The sequence below is a fragment of the Pteropus vampyrus genome, unplaced genomic scaffold (genome assembly GCF_000151845.1).
Source record: "Pteropus vampyrus isolate Shadow unplaced genomic scaffold, Pvam_2.0 Scaffold13, whole genome shotgun sequence".
NCBI classification, from domain to species: Eukaryota; Metazoa; Chordata; class Mammalia; order Chiroptera; family Pteropodidae; genus Pteropus; species Pteropus vampyrus.
This window is the reverse complement of record NW_011888794.1, coordinates 2,008,802-2,018,539: the sequence shown is the minus strand read 5'-3', so window position 1 is coordinate 2,018,539 and position 9,738 is coordinate 2,008,802. Positions and strand designations below refer to the sequence as shown.

The following is a 9,738-nucleotide window of genomic DNA, read 5'->3' as shown; positions in this document are numbered from 1 at the left end:
ATATATACTAATAGTTGTTTTGGATGAGACCTGCTTCCTATTTCCACATCTGTTTTTACCTAAGCCCTCATTCACACCTGTTCATGGTACCACCTATACCAATGACTCTCTCACTCAAGGTTTGGGAAATGGGGTTATATGTTAAAATTAATTACAGGTAGAATAAAGCACATATTTCAACAACTCTCAAAACACCTAAAACTCATACTTCCACTCCCATGACTTAACTAATTACAAAGACAATTACGATAGTACTTACTTCGATAAAATGCCAGCACTAGATTTTAGAAACACACAATTATAGACATGAAACCATGGCTAATGTTTAAAAAAACATATCTAGACTGTTCTAAGAACAAAAACCAGGGAAACGTTTTTTTTTCTTTTTTCTTTTCTTAACTGGCCTTTTTATTCACAGCAAGAAGATGTTTCCAGCTGATGTGTTTGATTGAGGTAGCTGATAGGTTTTATTGCTCTCATGTAGACAATGAACCGAACGCCTAATGGGGGAAATTGCAGAGTCTTACTTGGAAGCAAAGTTGGCCTCTGGCTAGTGAGTGGGTCCAGCTGAGAAGACTATTTTCAATCACCCATAAGGTATAAAATGTAAAGCAGGAAAGAAAGACAAAAGATGGATATTTCATTAAGATAGATGAACTCAAAAAGAGCGGTGATGCAGAGAAAGTTAATAAGGGAAGTAGGGAATAAGCATCGTTGCAATTATTACCAGAATAAAGCAAATTGCTCAAGGTCCCATAAATCTTTTTGGGTTCAATCCCCCATGCTTAACCAGATGATTTGCCTGGATCCCTACACATGCATCTTACCCCACTGTCTTCATTTATTCCTCTTCAACAAAAGGTACTTTCAGTTCAGTGTTAAAGTTTATGACTAAAATCATTCTACTATCAAAAAGTTATTGTTAAAGCATCTTTTGAATGCTTTCTGGAAATCAAAGTCAAAATAAAAAATAATGTCTCTATCTGGACTGGAAAACATATTTAGAGATGCTTCAACGGGCAGTGCTACTTAGCTTCGCTTATTTCTGCAGTACTATTATTTCCAGACCAAACAAAAATGAATATATACCTACAATGCAACATTAAGTAAGAATAAGATTATGTATCCCCTTTATCTAGCCTTGTCTATTTCATTACACACCTGGTTCTTTGGTGGGACTTCTCTTTTTTTGCACTGACATGGGCATTCTTTTTTTAAAGAGCATGAGAGAATACTTTTATCTCCCCTCATAATATATTATTCCTGTGATCCTAGTATCTAAAAAGTTAAAGAAAAATGTGCTACTTTAATTTGCTGCCAGAGAGTAAAGACAGTGCAATTATTGAGTTGCCTTGGATACTGTGTATCCTCAAATAGTCATACTTTCTTCATCTCTAAAAATGGGAGCAAGAGTCAGACATTTTTTGATGTTGTTATAAGAATTAAAGTACCTATTATTATTAAGGAATCTGGTGTCCAGCACATAGCAAGCATTCAATTAAGGGTCTATATTATTATTATACACACTCATAAATCATACAAAGTTTCATATATTCATCTACTACTTTCAGAGCTTAGATCTGCCTTTTTTAAATTAAAATTGAGAGTACTTATCATTTGAGTTATTAAATAATTAATACTTTCTTTCTTTAAATAAAACCCTTTACCACCTGTCACCTCTCCAAGCTTCTGTATCTCCTCCTCTCTTTCAGAGTCTATCTTCTTGAAATTATCTCCATTCACTCTTTTTTCTTCACCACCACTTGCTGCTCCATCACCTGACTGCCATCTGCATCCCTGCTACTAGGCTGAAATTTCTCTCACAGGAGTCCTTTCGCCAAACCCAGTTGGCTTTCCATCTCACCTTACTTAGTATCCTGGCAGCATTTGACACCTTGACAATCTCTCCTTTTGTAGACCTCTGTGCACTTCGGTCTCACTCCATTTCTCTGTCCATCTCTGAACACAACTCTATCATCTTGGATCTGTATATAACCTATAAATATTGATGTTCATTCCCCTATGTTGATGCTCCCCTCCTTTGTCTTCTCCTCTCTTGTAAGCTCTTGCAGGGCAGGACTTCAATTACCATTTCTTATCATTTACCACTGATGGTCCTCAAATCTCTGCTTTCAAACAGAAAGACATACTTTCCAACTGGACCTCTCAACTGGGATATGTCTCAGATGGCTCAAACTCAACAGGTCCAAAATTAAACCCATGACATCTAATCTCCTCTCCTAAAATCAGTCCTCTTTATATGTTCCCTAGCTCAATAAAAGAAAGAAATACCCACCCAACTGTCTAAGACAGGTCTGGAGGTCATATTTGAATCATCCTTTTCATTCAAACACAGTATACAAGTAGGTACCAAATGCTGTTGAATCTATATATCTCACAAGTCTACTGTCCTTTTCTCTTTTTCTCACTGCCACTGTCTTGGTCCATGTATTTTTTTCTTAAATTCTTACTGCTTCCAACTCCTATTTCACTTCTCTCTGCACTGAGAGAGATCTTGCTAATAACACTAAGGGAAAAATAATGCATCATAGAAGTTAAAGGTCAGGCTACAATAGGTTAGAATTTCATTTTCGCCAGTGTAGTTGTATGACCTTGAGAAAATAACTTATTTCTTACGTCTTCAGTTGTAAAATGAGGTCAATTAATATCTTCTGTTTGGAGGATTAAACAGGTTATTGCATATCAGCATATGATAACTGTTCATTTTAACATTCAGTAACTGTTCCTTATCATTGTTTTTTTTTTCTACATTTGTTTATGTTAACTCTTCACATTAAAAACTTTTGGTGAGTTCCCACTACCTACAATCTAGAATAGTGTCTACACTTTCTAACTTAGCTGATTACTGGTCTTTTTATGACTTGAGCATTGAATACCCATCCCCTTTACTCTGAACTTGTTACTGTCGGTAGCAGCCATATGCAAATTTTTTTTTACTTCCCCTTAAGTGCCACTCTCATTTACCCCGAGTCTTTGCACACACTATTGCATTTTCCTGAATTATTCTCTTTCCATATTTGCCAGTTAAATACTACTAGATTTAGATCTTTTAAATCTCATCTTAAAAATGTTAATAATAGGCAACATTTGCTGTATGGTTATTTTGTGCCAGACACTGAATAAAAATTTATACAAATAATTTCATTTTTAAATTCCTCAAAACAATCCCATGAGGGAGAAAAACCTTCCTTAGTTCCAACAAGTGCCAAATAAATACCCTGGCTCTAAAACACCTTAGTACTCTGTACTTACCAGAAATAACACAATTCAAAGGCTTGCTTAATTTTCTTCCCAGTTCTACTGTGACATCCATGAGGACAGAGAATTTAAATATAATTTGTGCATTTATGACCATATGTCCAATAAAAAAACAGAGTTGGTACATGGTTATCACGCAATCATATTTTGAGTCATGAAGGCATAAATGAATACATGACTATGTCCCAGGTCCTGCATTGTTTGTCTTCTTTAACTGCTATGAATTTGGTAGTAAATCCTGACTTTACAGAAGAGAAAACTGGGATTAGTGAGCACCTAGTTATCGCTCAATGCCCATAGCAATTGTCAGAGCCAGTATTCACTTTCAGAACTGTCAGAAACAAAAGTTTATATAGAAATTTTTTTTCTTTATTTAAATATCTGCTTAACTAGTCTTTATAATGGGATCATTGAGTCTTAAACAGGTAAAAGTGGTCACAACAAGAGTCAGTGGCTGTGAGTGATTCAAAGCAATCCATCCACAGTTCATTGACCAGAGCCTGTTCACTACACAATTACTAAATGACAATGAAGTGTGTTGTAAAACTAATTAGATTATAAGTTAAATGACGACTACAAGGACGATATCCAAACGAACCAGGTTAAGCAAAAACGTATTTCTAGTGTTAACTGCTATGAATTAAATTTATATTAATTATAATAATTACTGATATTAAATCTAGTTTTTATGCTTGTCATACTCTATTAGAATTAAAGCTAAAAACACCCAGAAACCATTTTGAAGTTATTGTTTATGAAGTAAAAATTTCAGAGATCTTTAACCAAGAGTTGGTATTTTGGATAAAAGTGATAAAAAATTAACCTAGCTTACAATATTTCTGCCTAGTTTCTTGGATGTGCCTTCATTACTTCTCTTGGGAATCTGTTTCTATTACCTTATTAAAAACTATTTCAAAGTCAAGGTTAAGGGGAAGGGGAAAAAGAGATAGAATAGAAAAGCAAATATTGATTTCAATAAAGATTTAAAACTATGATTTGCTAAGATATCTATGGTCTATATTTCAGGTACTGAAGAAAACTCAACTCTCATTTGTGTTTTTATGGTCAGCTACTTAGAACAGAAATTCTTTTAAATCTCCAAACTACCAATTGACATTATTTCTTAGAAAATCTTTCTACAAAACTTGATTGCCTGGGAGATTAGATGAAATAGCTAATGAATATTTTATTTAAATATGATATATTGAAATGCTCTTTAACAATCTATAATATTTCCTAGAAGATCAGTTTCATCTCTTATTTACAGATGCTTTCTGCTTTATTATTTCTACTTGGAAAATGAAAGAATGGACAGGCTATGGGGCTTGATGACTATAAAAAATTCATGATCATAATCTCTATGCTATGTAACTGGCACTAGTTTTCAGGAATATTCTTTTATAGTTACACCATTTTCTAAGTATTATGATTCAAAGCTTTTACTAACTCCAAATCTGTTAGTTAAGCTCACCGTTGGGTTCCAGAATGCCTCACTGAAAGACATGGTTCTGCAATTATTACAGGATGCCTCCAACTCTTAGAGTCATTTGCATTAAATCAACCTATCATATTATTTATGTCTTCAAGTTCCCTAAGTCACTTTTTGGTATTGATTTTTGGATTTTGCCTTTAACCTGTAAGACTCTGCATGGCCTATGCATATTTAAAATAACTATTGGAAATGTGCAGGTTGGTCTTCAGGAGTGGAGCTGACTCTGTGAGCGGTTCCCCAGTCTTGCGTTACTATGATTACCCCCTAGGCTTTTCTATCTATTGCTCCTTTTACCTTCAGAATTAATAGATTGGGAAGATTAGGTCAATTGGCATTTCTGAGGCAAGTCTGAATTAATTTTCTTTGGCTTGTCTTGTTGAATTTCACACTCCCTGAACATTTCTCACTGATAAGCAGATTATGATGCTGGCTCATGTTCAGGGACAGAAACTCCAAATGTGTTTACAGAGTTGTATTGTTACCTTTTAGCACCATCGACTGCAATAAGTATTATCATTTATGAAGTTAAGCTCTTCATTTTAAATTTGTGTCAAGAGGCTAATATAACTGATTTTAATTACTAAAAATCAATTTTAAATTAATGGCAAATTTAACCCCGGGAGATGTGTAGGAAGCCAGAGACAATCAGCCTGGCCTTTACCTTAGGTGCTGTTCTCTGCAAAAAAACATTAACATAATGCTAGTTTTCTAGACCAGTGGCTTTCAAACTAGGGTCTATGAAAAGCCGAAGTCAGAAGAAGAGTTCCTGGGGATTTATTATTGAAATTTAAGTCATGGTAAATCAAACTTGCAAATAGTGCAAATAATTTTTTTCAACTTCCTACTTAAAGTAGCTACATAGAGAGAATAATCATAAAAAGCCACTGGTTCCAGCATTTAGGAAATCACTGGTGTCATTAAGCAGAGCAATTTCAGGAGAGTTGTAGAGAAAAATCATATTGTAAGAGATTTGGGAGAGAAAGAGCAGAGAACTGGAGGAAAGAAATATAGATTATTTTAAAATATGTTTCTGAAATGAATCTGAAGACAATGCTAAGCACTAAAGTTAAAATAAGTTTTTTAACTTGTTAAGATGAGATGGTATTTGAATCTTTGTAGGCAATAGTATAAAGGAGGCAGTGTAAATTGAACATTTCATAAAAATATACTAAAAATGTTGAGAATAACAGTGAGTGACAGCTCTATATCAGAGTAGTATGGGTTAATCTTGGAAGGATGGAGGGACACTGTAATCAAGTTGTCTCTTTTTAAAGTCAATAAGAGAACATAGAAGAGACTGAAAATTCAGGGCATGGAAAAACTACAGCAAATTGGATTCTAGAACCATTCTTCTCAAGGCCACAAACACTATCTTCCAATGATCAATTCTCTGTCTTTTAATGTCCTCATGCACTCTCAGCAGAATTTTACCAGATAATCACTCCCTCTTCCAGAAACACTCTTCACTTGTTTTTCAGGACACCATGGGCCCCAATTTGCCCTCTATTTTATTGACTACTTTGGTGGCTCCCTTCCTCTTGCCACTTAATGTGGGCTCATCTCACGGTACTACTATCCTTAAAGCTCTTCTCTCATCTACTACCTAGATTCATATCTAGTTTCAGGGCCTTGAATTGTACAATGATGGATACCAAATGTGTGTCTCCAGATACAAACTCCCTGCCTCTCAGGATTCATAAACTAAACCACCTCCCTGATAGTTCTATTTAGATATCAAATGGACATCTTAAACTTCTTTTGACTAAAACAGGACTCTTAGTTTCCCTCTTAAATTGACTCCTGCCCCAAGATTTCTCATTTCCCCTTTTGTTCAGGCCAAAAAACAAGGAGTCAAGAGGTTAGATACAAATGATCTCTTTTCTCCACACCCCATCTAATCCATCAACATGTCATATCAGCTTTACCATATATATAGCAAATATCCCAAACTTCACCATTCTTTACCATCTCCTTGGCTATACACCCTGGACCAAACTATCATTATCTCTATCTTTGTTTTCATCCTTTACTCTCAAAGTCAGTTCACCATGTAAGAATTGGAACTTTTTTAAAAATTATAGGTCAGATCATGCTGTCTTTCCTGTTGAAAAATTTCAGTCGCTCTTCTTCCCACTTAGAATACAACCCGAATCTTTGCTTTTTTAGACCTTAGATGAATTGATCATGCCAACTCTTCGGTCTATCAATATCCTTCAATGTGTTGAGTAAATTTTTACCACTCAGACTAAGGAGCCAATGGTTGAAGAAAGTCAAATAAAGTGTTTACTAGTCCTTCTTGAAGAAGTTAAGAGATAAAAATTATTTGGGGGCACCCTTAGACCTAGGGACAGTTGTCTCTGTCCATAAGCTCTTCACTACTATCTCTAACTTCTATAAAGTATTTGAGAGGTGCCATAGCAAAAGGATCTAAATTCTAAAATTACTCTCTTTTTGATGTCTTGTGAAAGGAAAATGAACAAAAAGATTATCTCTATTTCCTCACTGTAGCTTTCTTAGTTAGATGTTGGGAGGAATTAATTGGATTCAATTAATTTAACTACAGATTTGATTGATTGCTGCAACTGTTAATACTACTACAGCCAATATCAGCAATAATGAAAATATCTATTAATATGCATTGAGTGCTTAGCTCTTCATGCACATTTGAATCTCATTGCAATACATTTCAGAAAGTAAGTGTCAAAGGGGCTAAAGTTTTGCCCAAAACCAGAAAGCAAGCAAATCACAGGAATAAAATCTATTTCTACAGACTCTAAGCCCTGACTCCTATTAAGAAAAAATACAAAGTTAGCATGTCAGGTGGAATTTGGGGCAGTGCAGGTTAATATATTTTTTGAAAAAGCCTGCTATGAACTAGATCCCTTACAAGTTCCTGCTTCTACAAATGTTTCCTTCTTTTCTTCTGAATCCAAATGTCACCCCAAATATCTTAGCTACTATTTTTATGATGTCTCTCTTGGACCTTTAGGATATTGTTAAAGAGGAGTGCCTCAGAGTATAATGGCAGTCACTTTTAGTTACAAAACTTCCCATACATTGTATACTTTATTCAAAAGTAAAAAAAAAAAAAAAATATGATATTATGACTGAAATTTGAGATATAAGAGAAATGGTTTAAGCAGTTTGACTAATTTTAACTTTTAAAATAAAAGATTACTGTTACATTTTAAAATGATAAATTTGTTTAAGTAGATACACAATATAACAATAGTGTTTATGTGGTTAAAATTAAGATTTAAGATGTAGATTTGTAGTATCTTTTCATGTAAATTTGCAAACCTCCCTATGATGCACTGATAATTCCTTGTTTAATTGCATGGTGTTAATGAGAAAACTAGTGCTCCAATCCATATTTGCCTCTTTCTAAAACATCTAGTAATTTGTGTAGTTAGCTAAATTTTCCATGTTTTATGCCCAAGGAAGAAAAAGGACAATGTCTCTTTCTTTAGTCATTGTTTCACAACCACCTGATTAGGGGAAATGTATGCTAATTTCCTTCAGGGGGTTGGTGTCTGAATATCCTATCAAATGACACCAGGAACATCACAGGCAATAAAAGTCATACAGCATCTACAACAGTAGAAATTGGAAAGATGAAAGTTATAATGGAAAAAGAGGTTGAGGTCCTTTTAATGCCATGGATTCTGTGCTAAATCTGGACAAAAAGTATACCTTTTGTCCATGCGATATTCTTATTTGATTCCCATTTAGATATCTGTGAATTTGTGGAGGTGCAGGATTTTAAAATGAACACATGAGTGGGGTAAGTAAGGTATGTGGATAAATTGTAAGTGATAACTCTCTCCTGCTATATTCACCTCTTGTATTTTGGGGGAAAGTAAATTTATTATTATGGAAAATAAAACTATGAATTCCAGAAATAGTACAGTTTTTTACTATTTTCCATTCATATAGAGTGACCCTTCTTGACCTGTCAAAATGTGATTTATCCTTCAAACCTCATCCTAATGCATTTCCAGTTGGTCATCTCAGCTAACTGTAATAACTCCTTCCACAGAATGTTTATACCACATAGTCAAGACTTTCCTATGGTACTGTCCTATACTACCTTCTATGATAAGCTCCTCCATCTCTTATATCTAGCAATGTATTTGAGGGCAGTGAGTGAATGTTGCACTAATTTCTTGATCCACTGGAAAGACTAGCAACTAAAATAAATGTATTGTTTGCAGTTCATTAAAAAAAAAAGAACACAAGGTTCTGGGCACTTAAAAATGTACAGTAAAAGAGTAGATCTCATATTAAGTGTTCTTACTATGAATATCAATACACACACACACACACACACACACACACACACACACACACACACACACAAAGAGAAAGAAAACATCACCACCACCACCACAGCCAAGGACAATTTATGTAATTTTTTAAGCAATAGTTCTGCAATATAGATTTCTACTCTTATTGCTTAAAATTGGGTATTCCTTTATTTTATTTTAGTGGGGAATAGTGAAAACCTATCACTAACTCGTATAAACAATGTAAAATAACAACTTAAAAACTAAATTGTCCACTCTTTGCACAGAATTAAGTAAAATACATTAATATTGAGCTAGTGTTATAATTGGTAACTACTTGTAATTACATTTTTTAAAATATAGGATATATATTACTTTGTGCAATATATATAATAGATTTTTAAGAAGCATTTTATGACATTCTAAAAATTCCTATTCAATCTTATATCGTATTCTGAGAATCCAAAGTGTCTCTGATACATAGTTGAAGATGTATGGCCCAGAAAGAAGTAAATTGGTTAGGCTAAAAAGAAATATTTATCAAATGCATTAGTCTTCATAATTAATAAAGAGGCCTTTAATAAAAAATTGAAATGGATTCCTTTCCAAATTATTTTCTGGGACTAAAAATAGTTGAATACATAATGGCTTCAAAGTAAAAAAAAAAAAAAAAAAAAAAAA

At 33.9% G+C, this 9,738-nt stretch overlaps 1 protein-coding gene across 1 annotated transcript in view; it reads right to left on the bottom strand.

Moving 5' to 3' along the window:
* The window catches only part of PCDH9 (protocadherin 9), an 884,562-nt gene that overhangs the window by 830,210 nt on the left and 44,614 nt on the right, over positions 1-9,738 (bottom strand). The gene's annotated exons all lie outside the window — the stretch shown is intronic.